Consider the following 25,047-nt stretch of genomic DNA (forward strand, 5'->3'; position numbering starts at 1 on the left):
CTGCTTCTCCCTCTGCCTGTGTCTCTGCCTCTCTCTCTCTCTCTCTCTCTCTCTCTCTCTCTGTGTCTCTCATGAATAAGTAAAATCTTAAAAAAAAAAAAAAAAAAAAAAAACCACTGCTATAGGCCATTGAGTCTTCTTGAAGATTACTTGTGGCATTCTCAGTACAATACAGGAACTTTTTGGGAGGTGACAATAAAAAGGAAGAAAAATCTAATCAGGTTTTACCATGTAAGACAATGGAATGTGGCAACCAACACACTGTGAAATTATTACAATTCTAAAACTTATAAGAACATCACAATTTATCACAATGATAAAATAATACCCTTAAAGTTGTAAGAAACTCAAATTATGATTTTCCTTAGAAAGAAAACATAAAAACCCTGTAGAGGTGAATATGATGTGCAGCCAGGGTTGAGAACCACAGATATAATAATGCCTTGCTGAGAACCTTAAAAAACTCACCTCTGGCTTAGGATGATAAAGATGGTGACAAAAATCCAAAGGGAAAACAGGACCTATCTGCCACACTGACATCAAGTCTTAAGCAGAAATAGAAAGGAAGGAGATCATAAGCCCCAAACATGGGAAGGTTATACAGTGGCACTTCAGTCCTTTAAATGAAGTCAGCTCACTGGGTTGGAGGGAACCTGTCCCAGGGCACAAGCAGGATGGGCACTTAATAGGGCTCAGCCACAGAGATGATGAGGGGTACTGCAGTTGCAGTGAGATCCTAGAGAGGGGGGCAAATGACACTGCAATTTGCAAAAGGGGAGAAAGATAGATTTCGCAACTATAAACTTAATCCCTAATCCCTTAATCCAGATTATTGAGGGGATCTGGAAGAAAACCCAAGGTACATAAAACTAACTACATTCTCTTCATAAAAAGGTTCCCAGACTGCAATGACTGGTGTAATGTAGCTGACAAGGTAGGTGTGAACCTCAGCCAGGAATTAGGCAGTTTCCCATGATGTCCTCTTGCCTGGACCACTCCACCAGAAGAGCTTCTGTTAAGATTACCGATGATCTTCATGTAACCAAGTCCAGTGGTTGGTTCCTGGTCCTCATGTTACTTGACCTCTCAGTGCCATCTAAGAAAGTGGTTCTTTCACTTGCCCCTGGAAACCCTCACTTCTGGGATGCTCTGCTTTCCTGGTTCTCCTCCTTTTTCCCTGGCCACTGTTTCTCAGTCTCTTCTGCTGGGTCCTCCTCATCACACTGAATCTAAACTGACCAGACAGAGCTCAGTTGTTAGACCTCTCCTCCTATCTCCACATTTCAATTCATATGCTGATGACACCTAGTGTTCCTGCTCCAGCCCCGACCTCCATTGAGCTCCACGTGTATACATCCAATTGCCTACTCTACATCTCCATTTGTCTGTCAAACAGGTATCTACAACCTAACAAGCTCAAAACCAAACTGTCTATATTTTACCCTCAAAAGCTGCTCTCACCAGGTGTTGCTAAGCTGGCTTCATAATGACAACTCTGTTCTCCCAGTTGTTCAGGTCCCAAACCGTGGAGTGATCTTTAATGTCTCTCTTCTTTCATAGTCTAAACCTAACCTATTAACAAAACCGTAATAATTCTACTTCCAAAAGGGCTGCCTGAAACACAAAAGGAGCTCAATAAATATTAATGAATGAATCTCTGAATGAACAATTGAATACTGAAAAAAAACCAGAAAAATAGGGGTAGAAGAAACAATGATTAGGTATATTCATAACCAGTTCAACAGCCATAACCATAGGAGCCATGAATGCTAAAGAACAACATGGAGGGAGATGGGAGGGATATGGTAAAGAGCTTTTTCCTTGACTCTGATCTTGGTCTGCATTCTTGGCAGTGATATGGAAGAAGGTATGAGAATACAGTGGCAACAAAATAGGTGGATGATACTGCAAGGGATGGAATAGTGAATATCTGGGTTGGCAAAATGATCTGGAGGAAAAAACAAAACAAAACAAACAAAAAACGGTATCTCTGTGACTCACAGACACTTAAAATCAGGTTATGAGGATGAGTTAAAGAAAGTAGTTAGATCAATCTAACTAAATGGAATGTAACAAGGATATATGTAAGGGCCAACCTCTGGCTCCAAAAAACTAACCACCTGAGCACAGAGGTACTCTTGATTAAGAGTCAGCCCTATGAGTGGGCAGTATCATGCTGTGCCAGTCAATGATGGCAACTTCATTTAAGGTTACTTTAACAGCAGCAGCTAGAATACATATTATGATATAGCTATGTTTTATGCATTTAGTGTTCAATTAGTTTCAATGTACATATTGAGACAAACTGTATTAGAATGACACATAAAATCATATTATAAGGATCAACTGAAGAAAGTAGAATGATTAACTTTTTTAAAAAGAAGCCAGAATATTAACAGCATCTTTAAAGGTGGAAAACAATTCTTTTAGTTCTTTAGGGCCTTAAGAAATAGAGAACCAGATGAGAGCAGAGAAACCACATGAGCAAGACTTTCTGACAGGAAAATGATATGCCATAGGAGGTCGGTGTGCTCACCACCCAACCCAAGAGATCAAAGCATGAAGCACTGAAATAGATAACAGAGTAATACCTCACTGTTATCATAGGTCACTGGTCTGATTGTGAGGAGTGATGAGAATCACACAGGAAAGGACGTGCTACTACTGACTTGCTCCATTTTATCAATTAGCCACTTAACCTATCCAAGGCACCATCACTTACTGGTTTGGAGTTTTTTTAGTGTACCCAAAAATACAGGCTTTCTGGCCTCAAGAACCAGAGAACTTGTCTTCTAAGAGACATCTTAACAAGGAAAGTTTGGGCTTTAGAATCAGGCCAATGATTGCCCCAAGGCTGGCTGAACCTTTTCTAGTCACATGGTTGGGGCAAGTTTTTCAGCCTTTGAATCTTAATCCTCTTGTCTGTAAAATGGGGTTAGGGTTCTCACAGAGATGTTGTTAGGATTAAATTCAAAGAGAATAAAATAGAGTACAATGACAAATAGTAGTTAACCAATAAATTGGGAGTAGTTAACAAATAATGGTTTCATTCTTCTCAGTCTCAGTATCCCAACTAATGAGAGTCACAAAACTGACCAACACTGCCCAAAAACTTTCCTTGGTGACATAAATGTTTTTTTTTTTTTTAAAGATTTTATCTTTAAGTAATCTCTACACCCAACATAGGGTTCAAACTTATAACCCTGAGATCAAGAATCACATGCTCTTCCAAATGAGCCAGCTGGGAGCCCCAGAAATGCTCTTTATCTGTGCTGATACCTTAGCCACAAGTCTTAAGAAGGCCTGAAATGAGGCTAGTGCCAATTCTGAATTTTATTTCATTCTAATTAATTTAAATTGGTTGATCTGGGCAACCCCGGGTGGCTCAGTGGTTTAGCGCCGCCTTCGGCCCAGGGTGTGATCCTGGAGTCCCATGTTGAGCTCTCTGCATGGAGCCTGCTTCTCCCTCTGCCTGTGTCTCTGCCTCTCTCTCTGTGTGTCTCTTATGAATAAATAAATAAAATCTAAATAATACTAATAATAATAATAATAATAAATTGGTTGATCTGCAATTAATGTATTCACCTGAATAGCTGCAAGCAGCTAATGGCTACTATACTGGACAGCAGAGATACTTCCTTAAAGTGACTCTGAGTTCAGAAGTCCTGGTTCTATTATTTTGGTGAGAGAATAAAACCAAAAGAGCAAAACAACATCAGGAACCCCATTATAGGAAGTGCCCAGTGATGCAAGGGGATTCCCATCCCGCAGGGAAATCCAGAAGGCTCAAGACTGCATGTGAGGGAATGATAGGGACTAACCTGGGAGATTTCGATGAACTTTACCAAGGATGGTGCTGATCCAATAGAACTATTTTATGTAAAGGTGTTTTCCTTGTAAACAGAAAATGAAGCAATAAAAACTGTTACTGCCAATTAGAGGATTAAGAAGTTTAAGTTTCCCCTTCACCTCTCACCCCTTTCACTGTGACCTGCTTTATCCAATCAGAGAACAAGATTCAAGGAGCATTCTTAAAATTATTATTGCAGTCATAATAATCATTCCTAATCCCATGGCTTTCTCCAAGAATGAACCTTTTAAGCTTGGTGAATTTCCCCCTTCCTACTCTGCTCTGCTTCTCAGAGCTCAGGACACAATCTCTTAACTACTCTCATCACTACTTCATCAAGTTTCTACAAAATGAGCAAGAGTTCAAAGGGAATTTTCAACCAATTCATGCCTAAGGCAGGAAATTGAAATACCAAGTGGAATAGAAGAATGTTAGACAAACACAGGCGAAGTCCACTGGTGAGAGCCTGAGTTTTTTCTCCCTACCCCGCCCCAATCCATTTCTAAAGAATCACAAAGAGGAATAAAGGGAGGTGGTTAATTGGTCACAGGACTTGTTTAGAGCCACCTCTACTTTCCTTTTCTAATTGACTGCTGGGAATAACGCCCTCTTCAAGGGCTGCTTCGAGGGGAAACGTGCTGGGACAGGAGACCTACTGATGAAATGGCTTCAGAAGCAGAAGATCATTAATTAAGAATATTGAGAGTGAGGCTGAAAGCTTCGTTGGAACGAGCGGGAGGCACAACTCAGTATCAGCTGCGACCTACACATTAGCAATTAAGCCTGGTGAAGGCTCTCAGTGGAAAGTTACAGCTCCCAGGCATTCCTCCTTGGATGAGTGAAGAGTCTCCTGAGGCAACTGAACTCTGAAGACTATAGATAGCATTGGCTCTACAGTACTATTTCCAACATCCACTATTTTATATATACACATATATATAATATATATACACATATATATAGACTCTACAGTACTATTTCCAACATTCATACACACACACACATATATCTTTGATTTTCAGGATTCATTGTCTTCTTTTTTTGTTGTTTGTTTTGTTTTGTTTTTGATTCATTGTCTTCTGAGCACCACTACCCTCAGCCTGAAATACTGTCTCTTAAATCTGAGCATGTATCAGATTCACCAAGAGGGTGTATCATAAACGCAGATTGCAAAGGCTCACCCCTAGAGTTTTCTGATTTCACAGGCTTGAGATGGGGCCCAAAATTTGCATTTCTAACACACTCATGGGTGATGGAGATGCTGATGCTGCTGGTCTAGAGACCATACTTTGAGAATCAATGGCCTAGAAATAGGGGTCTGCAACCCTGGCAGAACCCTACAATCATTTGGGGGAATTTTTAAAGATTATGTTTAAATTCTACCCCAGACAAATTAAATTAGATTCTCTCAAGATGGGGCCTGGACACCAATATATTTTAAAAGCTCTCTATTTGATGTGTAATATGCTAGCTGGTTTGAGAACCATTACAGACAAGATCACCTTCAAACTATTTAAATCTGGAGATTACATACACTCTTACAAACCAGAGACAGGGAGGCCGACCTGGGATCTGCCTGATTCCACTTATCCTCAGTGGTAATATTCACTGGGCATTTTTTCCCCCACAAACAAAAGTATAATAATCCTCCTTGCACCAGCAAACCACATATTCTCATTCTCTCTGCACAAGAATTCTCTGAAGATTTACTAATTACAGAGATTAAAGATCTATGAACACTGGTAAGTCTGCTAATCCTCTAAAAATATTGTAACAATTGATAAATTATGAAATGAGAATCCTATAACGAGATAAATAGCACATAACAATTCTTAAACATTTAAAATCATCTAACATTTTCTTTCCCTCAATCTTTCTCCTCAAATTCATTTTCCTTCTTTGCAAATCAGATTGTGTTACCTCATTTCTACACATCATTTGCCTGCTTCTTCTAGTCTTCCCTCATTAATAATGACAAGTATAAAGTTGAGTTATTCTTATGAAATAGTTTTATGATACCTGCTCCTAATTTAACAAAAAAGGGAACTAAATATTTTTCTTGGTGAGAAGAAAGAAGTTAAATCAAATTATTTTTGGTATGCTCCTCCTGATTAACTCTGCCTTGGGCATTAGCCCTCAACAGGAAACCTATTTCCCACCCTGAATTCCTCAAATTCAGGAACTTTCTGGTTAAAATACACCGTGTGTCCTACATCAGTACCTACTGATTAAGTGTGACAGTGCAGTGTACCTCCAAGTAATAAGGCTAAAGAAGAAGGAATATACCATTCATAATCCAGAAGTGTGGTTCCCAGGCAAAATCACCATCTTTCCACCACCTGTCTACTCCCAATGTGCAATGTCTGGTGACATTTAGTGTTGTCACAACTGACACCTAGTGGGATAGAGTACAGAAAAGCTGCTAAACAATCTATAATGCACAGAATAGCCCACAAGAATCACCTGGTCCATGTCATTAATGCCCAAGCAGAAAAACCCTGCTCCAGAAATTGCTATATGAAGCCAGCTAATCTCTCAGGCATTAGAGGAATTTGCAGGAATCTGTGGCCAGCCAGGAAGAGGAAGAAAAAGAGGGGCAAATGGTCCAGAGTCAAAGAAGTACTACAAAATGCCCAGCCAGAAGAGAGAGCTGAGACTGCTGCTCATCTTGCCAAGTATCTAGAAGAAGAAGGTCCTCTTAGCCTTGACCTTGCCAGATTTTGTCAATAAGGGCTTTTTTAAAATATACGGTCAAAGGTTTAATTTGATAAAATGATTCAGTTCCATGATTCATCACCTGGCCAACTGACAGACTACCCTCACTCTATGAAGCATTCTTATATCACTATTAACTTTTAACAAGGTCTAAACTGATAAATGAATGAAAGAAAGAATAAATGCAGGAATTTTGAACAGATATTTTAGAAATAGACTACACCCTGATTTTTATAAAAATCGAAATGAGTATTGCTCATTCTCTTGAGAGACTGTTATCTAACCATTTTTATTTGGGGCAATCTGCATAGGGTTCTTTGCATAGGGGTGAATGGGATAGTACTTAAGGACTTTTCTCACACATCATTAATATCATTATGAGATCATGACTATTAGATGTCTGTCCTATGACTCCTGAATTTCTAAAAAAATTACATTGATCAATAGAACTGTAAATATCAAATTGGTCCAGCTTAAAAAGATCAACTCTATGTGTTTAGATTTTAATAACCAAAGCGAGTACAGTAGCTAGCTTTTATTTGTGGTACTCTTCAGATTTTAAATGCCAAATAGCTTCTTAATGGGTTACTGAAAAACTTAAATTGTCAAAGGGGTTATGCTTAAGCACATGCTTAAATGCCTCACAAAATAGTATTTCCATTCTAGGGACTCACGACAGGGTTCCTTTAAACAACAAAGCCCACTGAGTTTGTCTGAGCGCTTACCTTCTGTTGGGTAGGAAAAGAGAGGTTTCCACTCCAAGACAGATCAGAGAAGAATAAGCACCAGTTGGACAACAGGAACTGTCCTTTAGCTATGATATAAGCCATCACAGTAACCACATCTTCTCCTCACCCCTTCCCAATGGAGTTGTTTTAATATATTCTTTAAGTTTTACCATGTAACATAAACTCATCTCTAAATTATAAATTTTGTAAATATGTCACCAAGAAATGCTACAAAGCCCCTACTGAATATGAATTGTTTATCCCAGGCCTATAATGTTCTGTGCCCTAATGCTTCGGAGATATTAGATACTAAAATTTTATTAAAACCATGTTCCTTGCGCTTGCTGCTATCAATGATACAAATTCACAAACGTGTTAGCTAATGAAGCAGTCAGACAGGGTTTCATAGGCAGAAAAAAGGCCAAAAGAAAACTTTTTTTGCCAAAAGAAAGTGGCCCAACTGTAGAAAATGATATGGATATCTAAGGTAGCCTCTACAAGCCAAAACTGTAAATAAGGTTAGACCCTCATATGGTTCCATGGTCTGAGTATACATTACAACATTTCAAACACTCATTTCACTATAGTGATTCAGGCCAGCTGGCAAAGCACAGTTGACCCAAAATGAAAAACGAGCTTGAATTCTCCCTCTCTGTAAAACTCAGTACATTTGTAGAAGGAGCCCCTTACCAGAAGAGGGCAATGGTGACCCAGCTGGCAATCCACGAAGCTGTGCCACTTACCTCCAATGCAGGTATTACCTGCCAAGGAGCTGAAGCTCAGCATACGGCTTGAAGAACAGCTGGCTTCTGAGTACCACATATGCAAAGACCAGTCCCTTTGCCTTTCCTTTTTCTGGAATGAATTAACATTCATCCAGCTGTAAGACCATATCATTCCAATAGTTCCAATTAATGATAGAGAACTACAGCTCACTGCAACCCAACCAACACATTTTAAAGAGTGTCCGTTAAAGATCTCCAAATAGAGATTATTATATAAATAGCACATTAGAAGTCTGCAGCTTATAGATACTGTAAGAGCCACTCTTTAGATTCTTGTTTGCTCATAGTACCCGAGCTTTTCAGAGCCCTTCAGTGGAGTCTCAATTCTGTGATCCTTTTCTCCCTCATGAGTGTTTCCAAGTTCACCTTCAGCAGTACTTTTCCAGCTCAGGGTCTTGGAGTTTTTCTAAACGAAGCATTCACCAACCTCCTGTCCCTCACAAACCTTTCACTTTGCTTTGCAGGATCACTCAATGTTTGCTCTATAAACACATCAACCTCTAATGAAGGAAAGAATTTGGTTTTGGTTAATCAAATTTCAGGCATAAGCGAGTAGTGAACAGGTGAGAGAGGCTGGGGGTGGTTGGAAGAGGGACAGGGCATGATCGCATGCAACACTGGTGGAGTTGCATTATTACCTCCTGTGTTAGGAATTCACAAGCCAAGGAATGAGAGCTCTTAAGTTCATACCTTCTCGACCTGTCCAAAACTATACATTCTCCCCAGACCTGCTCCTTTACCCTGTTCTGGCTCATCCAGCAGCACCCAACATCTGTCCAGTTCTGAGACCCTGTTGCCTCCCTTTCCTGAGCAGCCACGTGCAACCCATCACCACATCCTGTGTCCTTCCCCCGCCTCCCACCGTCCTGGCCTCCAGTCCAAGCTACCACCTCCTCCTGCTTGGCCCTTGACTGTACCAGTCTCCCATGATCCCCTAAAGTCAGTTCACCTTCAATCTGCTACCAGTGTGATCAAGTCTTACCCTGCCTCCACCTCCCCCCTACCCCCAACTCAAGCTGAAAAACTTTTGAAAGGCATTCAGCTCTTAGAAAAAAAAAAAAAAAAAGACTAAATTCTTTGTGGTGGCCTATAAGAGGCTGTCCATATATTCTAGTTTCCCCAAGTCAGTCTCATTTTATGCCTAGTATCCAAACACAACTATTAATAGCACCTCCCCTTTTGTCTCGATTTCGACAACAACCCATATATATGGTCTCTTTAGCCACAAGTCTCCATGGGGTCTGACTCCTGCCAGCTTCTCCAGCCTCATGTCAATCCACGGTCTCTACACTCACTGCTGGCCTTCATTCACTTAATTTTTATTTATTGAATATATACCAAACACCATCCCTGTTCCGGGAGCTGAACACAGAACAGAAAACAAAAGATACAGGACCCTGGCTCTGCTGGAAGGCACTCCCCCAACCCTGGCTGCAACCACCTCCTCCTGGGCACCCACTGGGGCTTCATTCAGGCTTGGCTCAAGGCCTCTTCCTCATGGAAACCTGGGGGCTCCAGAACAGGCATCCCACCTTTTACCTTGCCAACAGTATCATGTGCCTCTGTTTGAAACAACGGTTCAAGACTCCAATTTTTCCTGCTTCTGTGTCACTGATCTGACTACCAGATTCTTCTGAGAGGTGATGAGGTCTGCAACTATTTTCGCTACTTATTGAAGCCCTGATGTTTAGCAATGCCTGGCCCATAGAAGGTGTTCAAGAGTGCACTGCAGGAAGGAAGAAGGGAGGCATGGAGTGTACCCCACTCCTCCACGCTAGGCCAGCTCTCCTTCCTGGGTCCCAGTGTGACCCCCAGGGTACCTAGAACCTTACAAATCCTCTCCTGATCTCAGCTTCTGACCCTGTTCACCCCACCCTCCTAGGCTCAAATGTGATCAGTGGGTTCTGGCAGGGAGCAGAAGCCCTCCACCCACATCATCATCATCGTCATCATCATCATCATCTCCTCCTCATCATCATCACCCCTTAGCTGAGACGTACTCTGTGCTCTGTACAAAGACCCTCACTTCCAGAAAAGGGCTGGAGGGAGGTTTACCTGGCAAACCTGTACAATAAAAGCAGATAATATACCATCTTCTCAAGCATAAACAGTTTCTGTATCTGTCAGCCTAAACTACCAATTTCCAAAATGAATCTGAACTTCAGATTCATTCAAAGGCAGAGCGGGCAGCAGGTGGGAGTGAGGGTCTGATCCCATAAGCAAGATATTGCAGCCATGGTGTGGGGAGAAGTCCCATTCCAGAAAAGGGGTCAATATGACAAGCTGGGCTACTGCCCAGAATCTATCTCTTAGGATGTCTCTTAGATCTTGCATGTCACATTACTTAGTGGACTCTCTATGCACAGTCTAAACATAAAGATACGCTACAGCCTCATTAGCCAGGAATAAATCTAAAGATGTATTAATAAGCAGAGGACTCTACAAATATACATGCTCCTTAAGCCACTGATGTATTCACTATAAGAAACATCTCAATGTGTCTAATATGAGAAACTGTGTTCATCAGGGTCTACCATCTCTGTTTTTACATGCATACATACTTTTCAAAAAAGCTAGCTGCAACACTGGTTCTTTTGAAAAGTATTACTAATCATTTCTTATTTTCCACCTTAGAATCACTTTAGGAATTACACTTCCCTTTAAAAAAATTGTTTCAATATCAAAATTCATTATTTTCTCTTTATAATCAATCCAGTTTTTGAAGCAAAATGGAAAAAGGCCTACAGCCTCTATACCAAACCCTTATGCTCATGCCATAAATAATTTACAGAAAGCTGGTTGCTTCTCAGTGACAGGCTCAAATTCCCATTTTAATCAAAACTGATTTTGAAATCTATTTCTCAATTTACATGTGGTCAGGGAGCTTCTCCCCATGTGAGCTCTGACTTCTTCATGGAAATGGGCACTTTTCCCAAACTCCTAAAACTTCGGGACATTATTAAGCACTGGTAATCATTTTCTCCTACACTCTGATGCTCTTAACTTCATCAAAAGTTAACATCATGGTGGCAGCTTCAGAAGGAAATCAAAAGCGCAAAGCCACAAAACACCAATGGTACCATGTTCACACATCTTTCCAATGTGCAAACAGATCTCACAAGGGCAAAAGCTTGAAGACTCACTGAACCATCTAAATACACAAACTCATACCAGAAACATAAAGACTAACCAATAAAGGACAGTACCAACCAATACAGTTAAGTACTGTGCTTCAAAACTCCAAATCTGTATCTCAGAGACTGCTTTGCCTAACTCCAGGACAGATAACATGAGAAAGCTTTTTTATGCTATTTTTGTTTTCAAAAACAGAGGTGGTTCATCCCCCTGCAAAGCTTTTTAGCATTTTTTGTCTTTACTACAAAGCGGATTCCCTTAAATATTAAATGAAGTGTCAGGGCAGCCTGGGTGGCTCAGCGGTTTAGCGCCGCCTTCAGCCCAGGGCCTGATCCTGGAGACCCGGGATCGAGTCCCATGTGGGGCTCCCTGCATGGAGCCTGTTTCTCCCTCTGCCTGTGTCTCTGCCTCTCTCTCTCTCTCATTCTGTGTCTCTCATGAATAAATAAATAAAATCTTAAAAAAAAATGAAGTGTCAGCCTGTTCATAACTGAGTGCCAATATGGATTCCAAAACTTCTGATAGGTACCATGTTCTATGGCTGAGTACTGGCTAGGTAGCCAAACCTGGAGCAGAGAAAACTAGAATCCTCACAGTGCCAACTCTGCTGGTTGTCTCCCAACTTCCATAGGTGGCAGTTCTGTGGGCTGCACATGGTCCTGGACTTCTCCATCAGTGGAGAAATAAAAACAACTGCTAAAGTAAGTCTCTTCTGAAGGCAGAGACTGAAAAAGGCTTCCTGCACTAATGAAATTCTCCTGGCATCAAAAATAATGCTAATTTTGACTTAAGTTAGTTTCTATCCAGGTGGACTAGAATTAAAAAGAACACTTCACATGATAGCAATTACGGAACATGGTCCCTGAGTCCTTAAACAGAGTCCTTGAATTTTCAATGATTTTAGTGTTCCTTCTTTCTTAGTGATATGAAATTTTAACTAGTATTAAAAAAAAAAGAAAGTGATAAGAATGAGTCTCCAATGGCGAACCATTTATTTTATCTTCTTTTACCACAAGGCTAATGAACAAAAAATATGACTGAATTATAAAAATCAAAACTCTTATCACCATGAGAGGAAAATTATATCTACATGGCCCACCTGAAACTGGACTTCTAATTAAAGGAAAGCAGTGGGCAATATCTGAATCCACTTTTTGTTAGATGCCATCCTAAACTTATTATTACAAAGCAAATAGACCCAGAAATCCATCTGAACATATCACTGATGATGTTTTCCATCACATTTCCATCTATTTTCCTTGCACAGATCAAAATGAAATTTTATACCACCATGTTTGTAAGTCACACACCTGAAGGAAAGATCCAGGGATCTCTGATAGCCTAACTTTAAGCTGGTCTGCATTTGGTCATAGAGTTTAAAGGTATCTGAGATGTTTCCATCCAGGTTCAGAAGGAAAATCCCAAACTGCAAAAACAAACATGACCAGCCAAACATGTCCAGTGACTCTGGCTGGGCATAGGTCTTCATGTGGACTCAAAAGTGTTTGTCTTCTGGGTCCTCAGACAGGGACTGACAAGTCTAGGCCTTCCTCCCTTGTCCTGATACATCAGTAGAAAGGCCCAGAGCTCACTCCAAAGACCAAATCTATTACAGTAACACATATTTCCAGGAGTTTAAAGAAAAGAAAAAGAAAAATCTATAAATACAGCAAGGCCAATGAAGCCTAAGGCCCAAGCCCCTTAACTCTCCCTGGTAATATAAGTAAAGTTATTTTCTACCTCATAAATGTTAGCTGGTGTATGTTTTTACTCATGAGTATGGAGATGGAGAGGAAAAAAGAGGGGCAAGGGGATGAGTGATTATGGAAAGTACAAATCCCACTTGAATAACTTAATTGCAACATGAAAATTAATTATGCTTCAAAAATGATGTTTGTCAAACTAATGTCACGTTCCCATGAAGGGTCCAGTTCTTGTAATAAGCACAAACTTTTTAAAAATTGCTTTGATGCTTTTTCTTAAAAAAAGATTTTTATTTATTTATTTGAGGAGGGGGGCTTGATCTCATGACCCTGATCCCATGACCTTGAGATCATGACCTGAGCCATAACCAAGAGTCCAATGCTTAACTGACTGAGTCACCTAGGCACCCCCATCTTTCATTTTGATATAATTTCAAATTTAGAAAAATTGTGAGAACAGTACAATGTTGGAGAATTTCTTAATAACACATTTTGAATTATCTTCTAAGAACTTAAAACTATATTTTGGGATGCCCGGGTGGCTCAGCGGTTGAGTGTCTACATCTTTGGCTCAGGGCATGATCCCAGGGTCTGAGATTGAGTCCCGCATGAGGCTCCCTGTGGGGAGCCTGCTTCTCCCTCTGCCTGTGTCTCTGCCTCTCTCTCTGTGTCTCTCATGAATAAATAAAATCTTAAAAAAAAAAGAACTTAAAACTATTTTTTAATTAGCTTCAAAGGTTAAAAATAAAATCAATTCCACTCTTAATTGGTAAATGATTGCACAACACCCATAATGATCAATTATTTGGGTAAGATAGAACCACTAGGTCTGTCAACATTTTTGTTTGCATTTTGTTTTTTTAATTGTAACATGCAAGAAAGAGGATGACATTTGTGATCCACTCCCAGGAATTCACAGATAAGGTTGGCTGGCTGTGATGTGCAATTACAGAGGCACCAGCTGTCCCTCCACCTTTTCTTCCCCAAATGAAAAAGCAGAATGAAATGCAAAAGAGAAGGTGTAATTATATTAATGGATAATCTTTAATGTGTCAATCTCTTTTCTTCCCCCAGTAATCACTGACAAAGTCAAGTCCTTTATTCATGGTATCAATTTGTCTAAAACACTACACTTTATTATAAAGAAACCTTGGATTAGAACCTCTAATAGAAGACATAATTTTGGATTAAAAGTATTCTTCCTTTCTATTAATGAAGTTCCAGAGAGCCTTATAAGAATACCCTAAAGAAATAGTTTTGAGTACAAGCAAGTATCCTAAAACAATGGAAAGTAATAAAGCATTTCCAAAGGCTGAGGGTATGTTCCATTTGCTTTGTTAAAAACATCTTCCTTGGGGATAGAATAAATTTGGGGGGCATGAAGTAACAGGGCTCATATTAAACAAACTGAGATGATTCCATAGAGAGTTTAACACCTAGCTTTACCAATGAGTTCATGTTTGTATTGTCCAACCACTGTGCACACTAAAAGTCTGCTCAAAACCCCTCTGGTTGGTAAAACTGACAGTAATCCTTTGACTAGACCTCTCTACACTTTCCACTGTGTCTACCATATCTGCCTGCATTCCCCTTTGTATTTCCAAATCTATTTCTATAGTTATTCAAAAATGTGCTCAAATAATAGATTAGAATCATCATGAGAAAGCTGGCCTTTCTGGTAATACTGTGGGCTCTGGAGGGTCGGGATTTTTTTCTGTGTTGGCTTTGTAATGCTAGCACCTAGCACAGGGTCTGGTACATGGTATGTTTATCTGTTAATTAATGAATAAACCAGGAAAATACTGGTTGATGCGTGATCACTATGACCCGAGAACAAATTTATCAGCTGAGACAACATATCTCAAAGGGCGCCGTGCTTTAGAGGCCATACTAGGTTGAATGGTGCCTGCCCCCCTCACTGTGCATGTCCTAATTGCTAGAACCTGTGAATACTACCCTTTTTAGAAAAAAGGTCTTTTTTTTCTTTCTTTTTTTTGGTTAAAGATTTTATTTATTTATTCATGAGAGACACAGAAGGAGAGAGGCAGAGACTTAGGCAGAGGGAGAAGCAGGCTCCATGTAGGGAGCCCGATGTGGGACTTGATCCTGGAACTCCAGGATCATGCCCTGAGTCAAAGGCAGATGCTTAATCGCTGAGCCACCCAAGGCGTCCCTAGAAAAAAGGTCTTTAACAAGGATTCTGAGATGAACAGATCATCCTGGATTATCCAGATGGGCCCTAATCCAATTATAAGTGTCATTATAAAAGACACACAGAGAAGACAAACACAGATGAGAAGGTGATGTAAAGACAAAGCAAGGGATGCAGTCAGAAAACGAGGAAGCTGGCACCCAGTGGAAGCTGGGAGAGGCAGAGAATGGCTTCTCCCCTAGAGCCTCCAGAGGCAGCAAGGTCCTGCCAACTTCAAACTCGATTTCAGATGTCTGGGTTCTCAAACTATAAGACAATAAACTTTAATTGTTTTAACTCACCTCATTGGTAGTAACCTGTTCAGGCAGCCTAGGAAGCTAATGCAGAGGCCTACTAAAACTATCTCAGAAGATCAAAATGAATTTGATGGACACAACACCTGAATGGCAATCTTGAAGATGTACTTCAGACAGCCAGCATGTTAGTTTGCTCACCATTTCTAAAGTCACCTGCCATGCTGAAAAAGTATTAACTCTATTTGCTGATGAGTTATACCCTAGCTCACTCCCAAAAGGATTAAAGCAGTTGACAAACCCTAATCCAACAGTTGCCATATGCTTGTTTGAAAACTGCCATTTCATTCTTTGCTAAACAAATGTAGAAATAATGTTCTTTCTCAATTACAATTTTATCACCTGAACAGACATCTAGCATGCTGACTAGACTTCTACCAGATAGACAGTTGGAGAAGAACCCTTCAGCCTGAGGGAACAGCATGAACAAATGCAGAAGTGTGAAAGGTTACAGTGATGTTGAAACATGGAGGAAGGTATGGTGGAGAAAATGAAGCTCTACATGTAGGTGACAATGAAGAGGACCAGCCCATGGGTCCAGCAAGGAGCAAGGGAGAGGACTTTAGGGGACAGCGAGACCCTTCTGATGCTCATCCCCAGGGATGCTGGCAGAGAGGCACTGACCACAAAACTGCAAGTCCTTATCCCCTACATCCACATTCCTTATTCAGAAAGTTATTGGAATAATAACTTATAATAAGTTATAAATAAATATAAAGTGGAAAGAGTAAAGGAGGAGAGAGAGGATCTAACATAGAAGTGAGGGGGAAATGAGGATGATGCCTGTGAACTGAGTCTCAAATGCAGCCAGTACAGAAAGCAGGATAACATGTCTGGGAAGAGACAAAGAAATGTACCAATATTATCCAATAGGGCTGATCGTGGGAAAATATTCTTTAGAAGGGTATAGTCTATTTGGATAATTTAGATGGAAAAAAGTGAGAGAAACAAAGAAAAAACTATATATATATAAAAAAAGAACCAACTCTAAATTCCAGGAAACACAAAACATTGTAACACTAAGAAAATATCCGTGGTAATAGTTTGGTACAGCAGTGAAAATACTTGTACAATTACAATAATATAAACACCAAAGCCAGATTTAGCTAATAAACAACGTGATACAACTACAGGGGACACAGGGAAAGTTTCTATGTGGGCTGATAGGAAGCAAAAAGTGTAAGAATGCCACTTCCCAACTACAGAAGTGCATAGATAACAGCAAAATTTGGCAAATCAAGAAATTACAATATCAGCAGCTAAAAAGAAGTATCTTTGAGGTACAGGATTTTGAGATGAGGAGAAGTGGGGGCCAGGGACCTGCTACCTTTCATTAAAGTCTTTTCAGTACTATTACATAAATAAAATGATTAAAATATATATATACATCAACTATAAAGACAAAATACACTTGGAAGAAAAAAGTAGACTGGACAAGAATATCAAGCTTTTCTTTGATTTTCCTTCTTTCTTTACTTCTACTTTAAATCATGTGCTAAGGACTTTTAATCATACACTATGAACACACATGTGCATGCATGCACACAGACACACACACACACACAGGTAAATAACAAAGATCACCCTGGCCCCACAGGGCAGGGTGGCTGCAAGAAGGGAGAAACTGAGACATGAAAGTAGCCAAGTGGCCACCAGACAGTCTGACAACAGAAGGTGCCATCTGGAGCCAAGACAATGGCAGCAGAAGCAAGAGAAGGGAGCATGGCCCAGAAATACTCCAATGGCAGGAAGGGAATGAGACTTCTGGATGTTGGATGCAGAGGCCTCGCCTGGGAATTCAGGCTAGATGTGTTTACTTGATATCATAAGTGTTCAAGTAATGACAGAAACTAGGAAAATAAGAAACCAGGAGACAGTGTACAGAGCAAGAGACGATGAGGGCTTGGGGCAAAATGTCAGCTGATCTGCACTGCATCTTAAAATATAGGCAAACATGAATCATGATCCTTTTTTGAGAGCTTTGAAAAGATCCAGTGGCAAGTAACTGGTTGATTCCCACCCAGGTCTCCACACTGCTCTGTTGTCTCCTGAACATGCGTATCTTGGTGTCTATGGCACCATTACCACCATACACCCCCTCGGGTCAAATGAAAACTTGAAAGCAACTCACAAAAATATTAATTATTGTAAACATCAAAGAAATTTTTATGTGCATATTAAACTGAAATTCCAATTAAATGTCTTCCCTACGATCATCGTCTCAGCATCACTAAACAGGCCCCGGGAGCCCTGCGCAGAGCCCTGGGTGTGTCTGACTTCCTCCCCAGGCCTGGCCATAGCAGATGGAACAATCATTTCATGTTTCTCAGTAATTGGAACTAGAACAAGGCAGGTAGCCTACAATGTTTCCCCAACGGCCATATCTGTAGCATGTTAACCCAGGAAATGTTGGGGCTGCATCAGAGCTTGAGAAGAACCACACTGATGCCCAAAGAGGAGCTGACCTGAGAAATACCATACAGCCCCCACTCCCCACCATGGAGTTCTGTGCACCATCCATAGGTAATAAACACCAAATGGACACAGCTGGTCCACTTTACTAATAACCCCATAAGGCCTGCAGCTTTCTTCCCTCACACAGCCCCGGGCTGAGTGCAGACTGCCACTACTGCCAGACCTTTCTGTTTCCTCCACATCTCCCATCTTGAGGGTCTTTGGGGCCCCTAGACAACCCTGCAGGCTCTGTGCTGAACCAGCCAGCCCAGCCCTCCCAATCCTGTGCCAGGCAAGAACAAAACCAAACCACCAAACTTCACTGCCTCCTACTCTGGATTCATTTTAGAATACTTCACCTTTTGTTCACATCCTTTTAAAAAAATGGATCTTACAGATGCAAAAAAGAATTCAGACGAAGCTGAAAATGTGAGTTACTGTTTATATGAAAGATAACTTACAAAGATTTCTTAACCTGCTCATAATTTTAAAGCTTAACATGAGCTTCTTACATAATAATATATCCTCCAGCAGACAGCTCCAATGTATCCTCTCCTGCAAAAAATTTTTCACTCATTCAATAAGGCAGCACTGGGTGCCTTGTGCCAGGCACCATGCCAGGAGCTGGAGAAGATGATAGGAATAAGCAGTCATGGTCTTCATCTTCCCTGGTGCTTAGGGTCTCATTTTAGAAATAATTATTAGACTTTAACATAACATTTAAAAGGGTAAAGGGAATATGACCTCATTTATCCTATAATTAATCTCTCTCCATATAATTGTACCTCAACAACTATGGAAAAATAAAGCATTTCATTATGTTACCATACAGAGGAGGGGATAAATTTAGCCAATCTAACAATTAGCATGAAAATCAGTGAAATGTGATTTGAATGAATTCAATCAACTCCCCTCCTCTCAATTGGTTCAGTGCAACTTAATCATTAGGAACAAATTTAATATGGGCACCTAGGTGGATCAGTCAGTTATGCATCCAACTCTTGGTTTTGGCTCAGATCATGATCCCAAGGTCGTGAGACCAATCCCTGCATCAGGCTCCGTGATCAGTGCAGAGTGATCTTGAGATTCTTTGCCTTTCCCTCTCCCTCTGCCCCTCCCCTCATTCTCTCTCTCTCAAATAAATCAACAAAATCTTTTTAAAAAAATTAATATAAACTTCTACCAGGAGGAGAAAGCTATCAACAATTTCCATGTCTCGGTGACCATTACAATATCTGTGGCCAAGTGTCCCTTCCAGGCGGATCTGAGCTTGACATCCATCTGGCCAGGGAGGCAGTGATGGCCACTTTCCCCATTCATTTGTATCCACTGATCCAGTGCTAATAGGTTTGAGGCAGAGGAAAGATTAGACCTCTGTTTGCACACACAGATACAGCTAACAAAAGCAGAGAAGACAAGTGGACCGGAGACTTAGAGGCTAAATGGCAGGGAAAAAAGCAAAAGCTTAGGGCAGAAGGGAAGGGGATTGTGCACCCAGCCTTGTGGCTATGACCTGCCATCTTACCAAACTCTGTATTCGCAAAAGGCCCAAGCAGCCCTGTGGCAGGATCCCTTCCCCACCAATGGGGTATGTTCCCTTCAACATTTTTGCAGCTGGGCTGCTGTCACATGGATGGATTATGTATTAAGTGCTTCAGTGGCTGGGAAGAAGGATAAGGAAGGTGCTAGGGGAAGAAGACCAGCAGCTGGCACCCAGGCTGATACATGAACACGTGTAGGACAACCCTTCCTCCCCAGGAACACACAGACCTGGGTGGGCAAAGGACATCTTAATAGGTGGTGGGGCAAGTGGGTGAGAAAAAAAATGGGTCAGCAAAATCCAGATTTTAGTTTTGTGCAGTGTCATTGGTAGTCACAGGCCCAGGAGACCAGAGGCCATATTATCTCTCTCCCTCCTTCATTATCTCCTTCCTGCTCCATATTGAGCAGCCTGGATGGGAGTGGGGAGGGAGACAGGCTCCTACCAACAGAACACCTCCACTCTATGGTGGGGACAAAGAGAAGAGGTTTGAAAACCACTGATTTGCACCACTGAGCTAGGAGGAGAGGTTGATAATAAAACTTTACAAAAAGATCTATGATCCCAAGAAAAAGGTGACACCAAGGGAGAACTAATAACCCCTTGATATTAACTGCAACACAATTTACATTTTCTGACAGCAAAAGATCAAAACAAACATTTACCAGTTTCACCTTATTAATAATTCTCTCCAATGCTCACGTGTCACATGCAATACATGCCACCAAACTCATATTCAGCCTCTGCAGTGTTGAGCTTACTCTCCCTAGACTCCAGCGGCCACCCAGTCTACTGCACTGATCTCTAACATCCGTAGCATCCACCACAGTGGCTTCTTCCTGTTTCATTACTGTGGTTAATGGAAGTTCTAATGAGTTCCATTTACTGGGCAAGGTCTTGATCAGCCCTCAAAATGAAGCTATATCTTCTTGATGTAACAGAGATGATAGCACAGCCGGGTGGGTGGGTTCCACTTCAGTCCTGTTTTACTCAAAAAATCCTAACCTCAGATTCCTCCTTTGTACAATCTGAAGGGGCCAGTCCTGATCATGGCTAACACCATGTCCATCCAGATGGTTTGTTTTAAGAAGTGGTCCGACTTGAAGACAGCACTCCAATGAACATATTCGGTGTATTTTTATTACAACACGTTATACAAAACTCTTTTTTAGAATCACAGCTGTAATAATAGATTCCTTGGTTAACTAAGACAACATAAGGTGGGGAGGAAAGACAGAGAGAACTCAGAAGTTTATTAAAACTATCACTGAGGGGCGCCTGGGTGGTTCAGTCAGTTAAGCGTCGGACTCTTGATTTTGGCTTGGGTCATGATCTTATAGGGTCATGAGACCGAGTCCTGCATCAAGCCACACATGGGACTCTACACTGGGTATGGAGCCTGCTTGGGGTTCTCTCTCTCCCTCTCCCTTTGCCCATCCCCCCACTGCTCACACATGCTCTCTCCTCTCTCAAAGAAATCATTGATATGCTAACATATATACATACATATGTATATACAATTTTTTTTTACTTACTGAACACAAAGTTTTCATGACAAATGCCATTCATAAAGACAGTCATTATGTGGTTTTTTTTTTTCTTAAGATTTTATTTATTTACTCATGAGAGACAAAGAGAGAGAGGCACAGACATAGGCAGAGGGAGAAGCAGGCTCCCTGCGGGGAGCCAGATGTGGCACTCAATACCAGGGCCCCAGGATCACAACCTGAGCCAAAGGCAGATGCTCAACCACTAAGCCACCTAGGTGCCCCATAATGTGTTTTCAAAAGCAGATAAAGGAGATTAAGTCCAGGGCCCACCAAGTATCCTATTCTCATAAGGATATAAGTTGATAATCCTTTATTTTGTAATTGTAACAAACGGATTATTCCACATAAAATTACTTTCCCGATAATTAAAACTTACTCCTTATAGGTTGTGTTCATAAAGAGCACCAGGCATGATGCCTAGCACAAAGAAGTTATTTAGTATCTTAGAAAGGAATGTATTGAGGGGAGATAGGCCACTGAGAAGGACCATAATGAAGTAATATCTCCATGTGATTCTGACGCACATAGGATTTTCTATAATAATGATACATGATGTATGCATCAGTTCTTTACTAATTATATACTGGTTTTTAAAATAATATCCCTATCTATTAGCTAACTGGCACTTCTTACTGTTCACAGGGTGTCTACCTCTAGCATTCTCTCTGCTTCTGATTTTTAAATTTTTTGACTAATTATCTGTTGTACCCTAGAAAGTCAAAGAAGCAAATATTTTAGAACTGCATGAAAAAGAGAAGCAGGCTTGATAAAGATAGATATAGTGATGGCCATATTTGGGGATGAGGCACCATTTCTGGTCTTCCTGTAGCTTCTTGGTTCCTAGAGTTAACAGTTTTGGTAAGACTGCCCTTCTGGGTAAGGGAGCTGGTTCTTGACTTGGGATTTTTAATTGACTTTATTTCATTTTCAGTAGTCAGGAGTAGGGGGGGTAGCTAATTGGCTCAAGGATATTAATAAGAAACTTCATTAATCTGGGCATCAAGTACTTCAACTGTACAGAAAGATCTCTGATAGAAACATTCATGCTAGGCTAGGAAGCAGGGTATCCAAGACAGGAGAGAATGAAGGGGACTCCTAAAATAAGAGCAATAGGAAGTCTCTGGAAGACAGCAATCCTAGAGAGTGACCAAGCCTGGAATGAATGGAGTGAGAGAGGAATCCAGGACAGATGACCCACAGAACAAAAAGGACAGAAAGACAAAGGGAAAGAATAGAACAGAAAGATTATCTGTTGGGCTTGATCATTTGGAAAATTGGAAAGGCAGGCACTTTAAAGAGCTGCTGGTGGGTAAGGACAGATCAGCTTGACTGCTGAAGAGGGCAGGGGACTGAAAACAGGGGCGGGGGCCTGTAGGGAACATGGGAGCAGGAATTAACTCAGGGGAAAACAGAAATGATACAGAAAAAGATCTGTAATCGAGTATACTACTTGGCTCTGTAATAAATATTGTCATAATAACATAAAACTCTGTCAAAATAATGAGACACATTATAGATTTATATAAGATGTATCAAAATTAAGTAGATTGAGTTTAACTACAAAGAAAGAAATTGCCATATAAGCCTGCTACTTAGATATATGGAGGCAAAAAACAGAAGAAACAGCTAAAAGAGGGAATCCCTGGGTGGTTCAACGGTTTAGCGCCTGCTTTCAGCCCAGGGCATGATCCTGGAGTCCAGGGATGAGTCCCGCATCAGACTGCCAGCAGGGAGCCTGCTCCTCTCTCTGCCTGTGATGTGACTCTGCCTCTCTCTCTCTCTCTCTCTCTCTCACAAATAAATAAATAAAATCTTTTAAAAAAAATTTTAAAAAGTTCACAGTGATTACTTCTAGGGAGAACAGAGTAAAGAGACAGATGGGACAGGGAGCTACTGCTCTTCTTTCAAAGTCTATAATGTGATGTCAAGGCAATTAAATGGAAAGAATTAAAAGAGGAAAGAAAAGAAAACATGTACATACAGATGTGTTGGGACAACTGGATATCTACATACAAAAGCATGAAGCTGGAACCACCATTCCTCAAACCATATGCAAAAATTAACTCAAAATAGATCATAGTTCTAAATGTAAGAGAAAATATAGACATAACCTTCCATGACCTTGGTTAGACAATGATTCTTAGATATGATACCAAAAGCACACATGATAAAGAAAAAAACAGATAAATTTGACTTTGTCAAAATTAAAAATCTTTGTGCTTCAAAGTACATGATCAAAAAGTAAAGAGACAATCCACAGAATGGGGGATAACATTTGCAAATCACGTGTCTAATCAGAATATGTAAGGAACTCTTACAACTCACCAATATAGACGACCCAATTTAAAAATGAGCAGATCGGGGGATCCCTGGGTGGCGCAGCGGTTTGGCGCCTGCCTTTGGCTCAGGGCGTGATCCTGGAGACCCGGGATCGAGTCCCACGTCAGGCTCCCGGTGCATGGAGCCTGCTTCTCTCTCTGCCTGTGTCTCTGCCTCTCTCTCTCTCTGTGACTATCGTAAATAAATAAATAAATAAATAAATAAATAAATAAATAAATAAATAAATAAATAAATAAATAAAAAAAAATGAGCAGATCGGGCAGCCCAGTGGCACAGCGGTTTAGCGCCGCCTGCAGCCTAGGGTGTGATCCTGGGGACTTGGGATCAAGTCCACGTCCGGCTCCCTGCATAGAACCTGCTTCTCCCTCTGCCTGTGTCTCTGCCTCTCTCTGTGTGTCGCTCATGATAAATAAATAAAATCTTAAAAAAAAAAAAGATGAGCAGATCTCAACAGACATTTCTCCAAACAAGATTAATAAATGTGCAGTAAGTATCTGAAAACATCATTAGCCATGAAGGAAATGTAAAATAAAATCACAATAAGATACCATTTCACACCACTGGAATGGCTATAATGAAGACAATACTCCCTCTGCCTGTGTCTCTGCCTCTCTCTCTCTGTGTCTCTCATGAATAAATAAAACCTTGAAACAAATAATGTTAATGTTAAAGAAGACAAACAGTAGTTATTGCCAAGGATGTAGAAAAAGACTGAACCCTCGTACATTGCTGGTGGGAATATAAAATGGTACAGCCTATTTGGAAACGTTTGACAGTTTTTCCAAAAGTTAAACAGAGCTACCATATGACCTAGCAATTACACTCAAGAGAAATGAAAACATACAAGTATACACAAAAACTTTAACTCAAATGTTTATAGTGGCATTATTCCTAACAGGCAAAAATGCAAACAACCCAAATGTCCATTAATTGATAAGTGGATAAATAAATGGTGGTATATCCATACAATGGAATATTAGTCAATCAAGAAAAGAAATGAAGTACTAATACAGAGCACAACATGGATGAATCTTAAAAAACAATTTTCTAAGTGAAGACACTAGTCCCAAAAGACCACATGTTGTAAAGTTCTATTTTATACAAAATGTCCAAAACAGGGAAATTTATAAAGAAAGCAGACTGATGGTTGCTTCATTCATTTCTAGGACTAGAAATGAGGGCAAGGGGTGGAGAAACAATAAGGAGTGACTGCTAACAGTTACAGGTTTCTTTTGGGGGTGATGAAGGTGCTCTAAAATTATACTGTGGTAATGTTTGTATAATACTTAAACCCACTGAATTATGTACTTTTCATAGAATTTTGTACTATGTGAATCATATCTCAATAAAGCTGTTTTTAAAAGCCTATAAATAAAGCAGGGGCATCTGGGTGGCTTAGTCAGTGAAAGGTCTGACTCTTGATTTCAGCTCAGGTCATGATCTCAAGGTCGTGGGATTGAGCTCCATATCACAGTCCTCACTGGGCGTGGAGCCTGCTTAAGATTTGCTCTCCCTCTGCTTCTCTCTCTTTTGCTAGCATACTCTGTCAAATAAATAAATAATTTTTTAAGGGTATAAAGCAGTGGTTATTACACATATGTAAACATTTGTCAAAACTCACCCAGCTGTATACTTAAGCAGGTACATTTGACTGTGTATAAATTAGGCCTCAATAAAGTAGACTTCTAAAAACTATCTCCAATGTAATAATTTTATTACAGTGAATTTAAACAAAGGATACT

At 40.5% G+C, this 25,047-nt stretch overlaps 1 protein-coding gene across 1 annotated transcript in view; it reads right to left on the reverse strand.

Annotated features, from left to right (window-relative positions):
- Window positions 1-25,047, reverse strand: part of SLX4IP (SLX4 interacting protein) — a 184,658-nt gene that overhangs the window by 82,645 nt on the left and 76,966 nt on the right.

Source organism: Canis lupus, chromosome 24 (genome assembly GCF_011100685.1).
Source record: "Canis lupus familiaris isolate Mischka breed German Shepherd chromosome 24, alternate assembly UU_Cfam_GSD_1.0, whole genome shotgun sequence".
Classification (NCBI taxonomy): domain Eukaryota; kingdom Metazoa; phylum Chordata; class Mammalia; order Carnivora; family Canidae; genus Canis; species Canis lupus.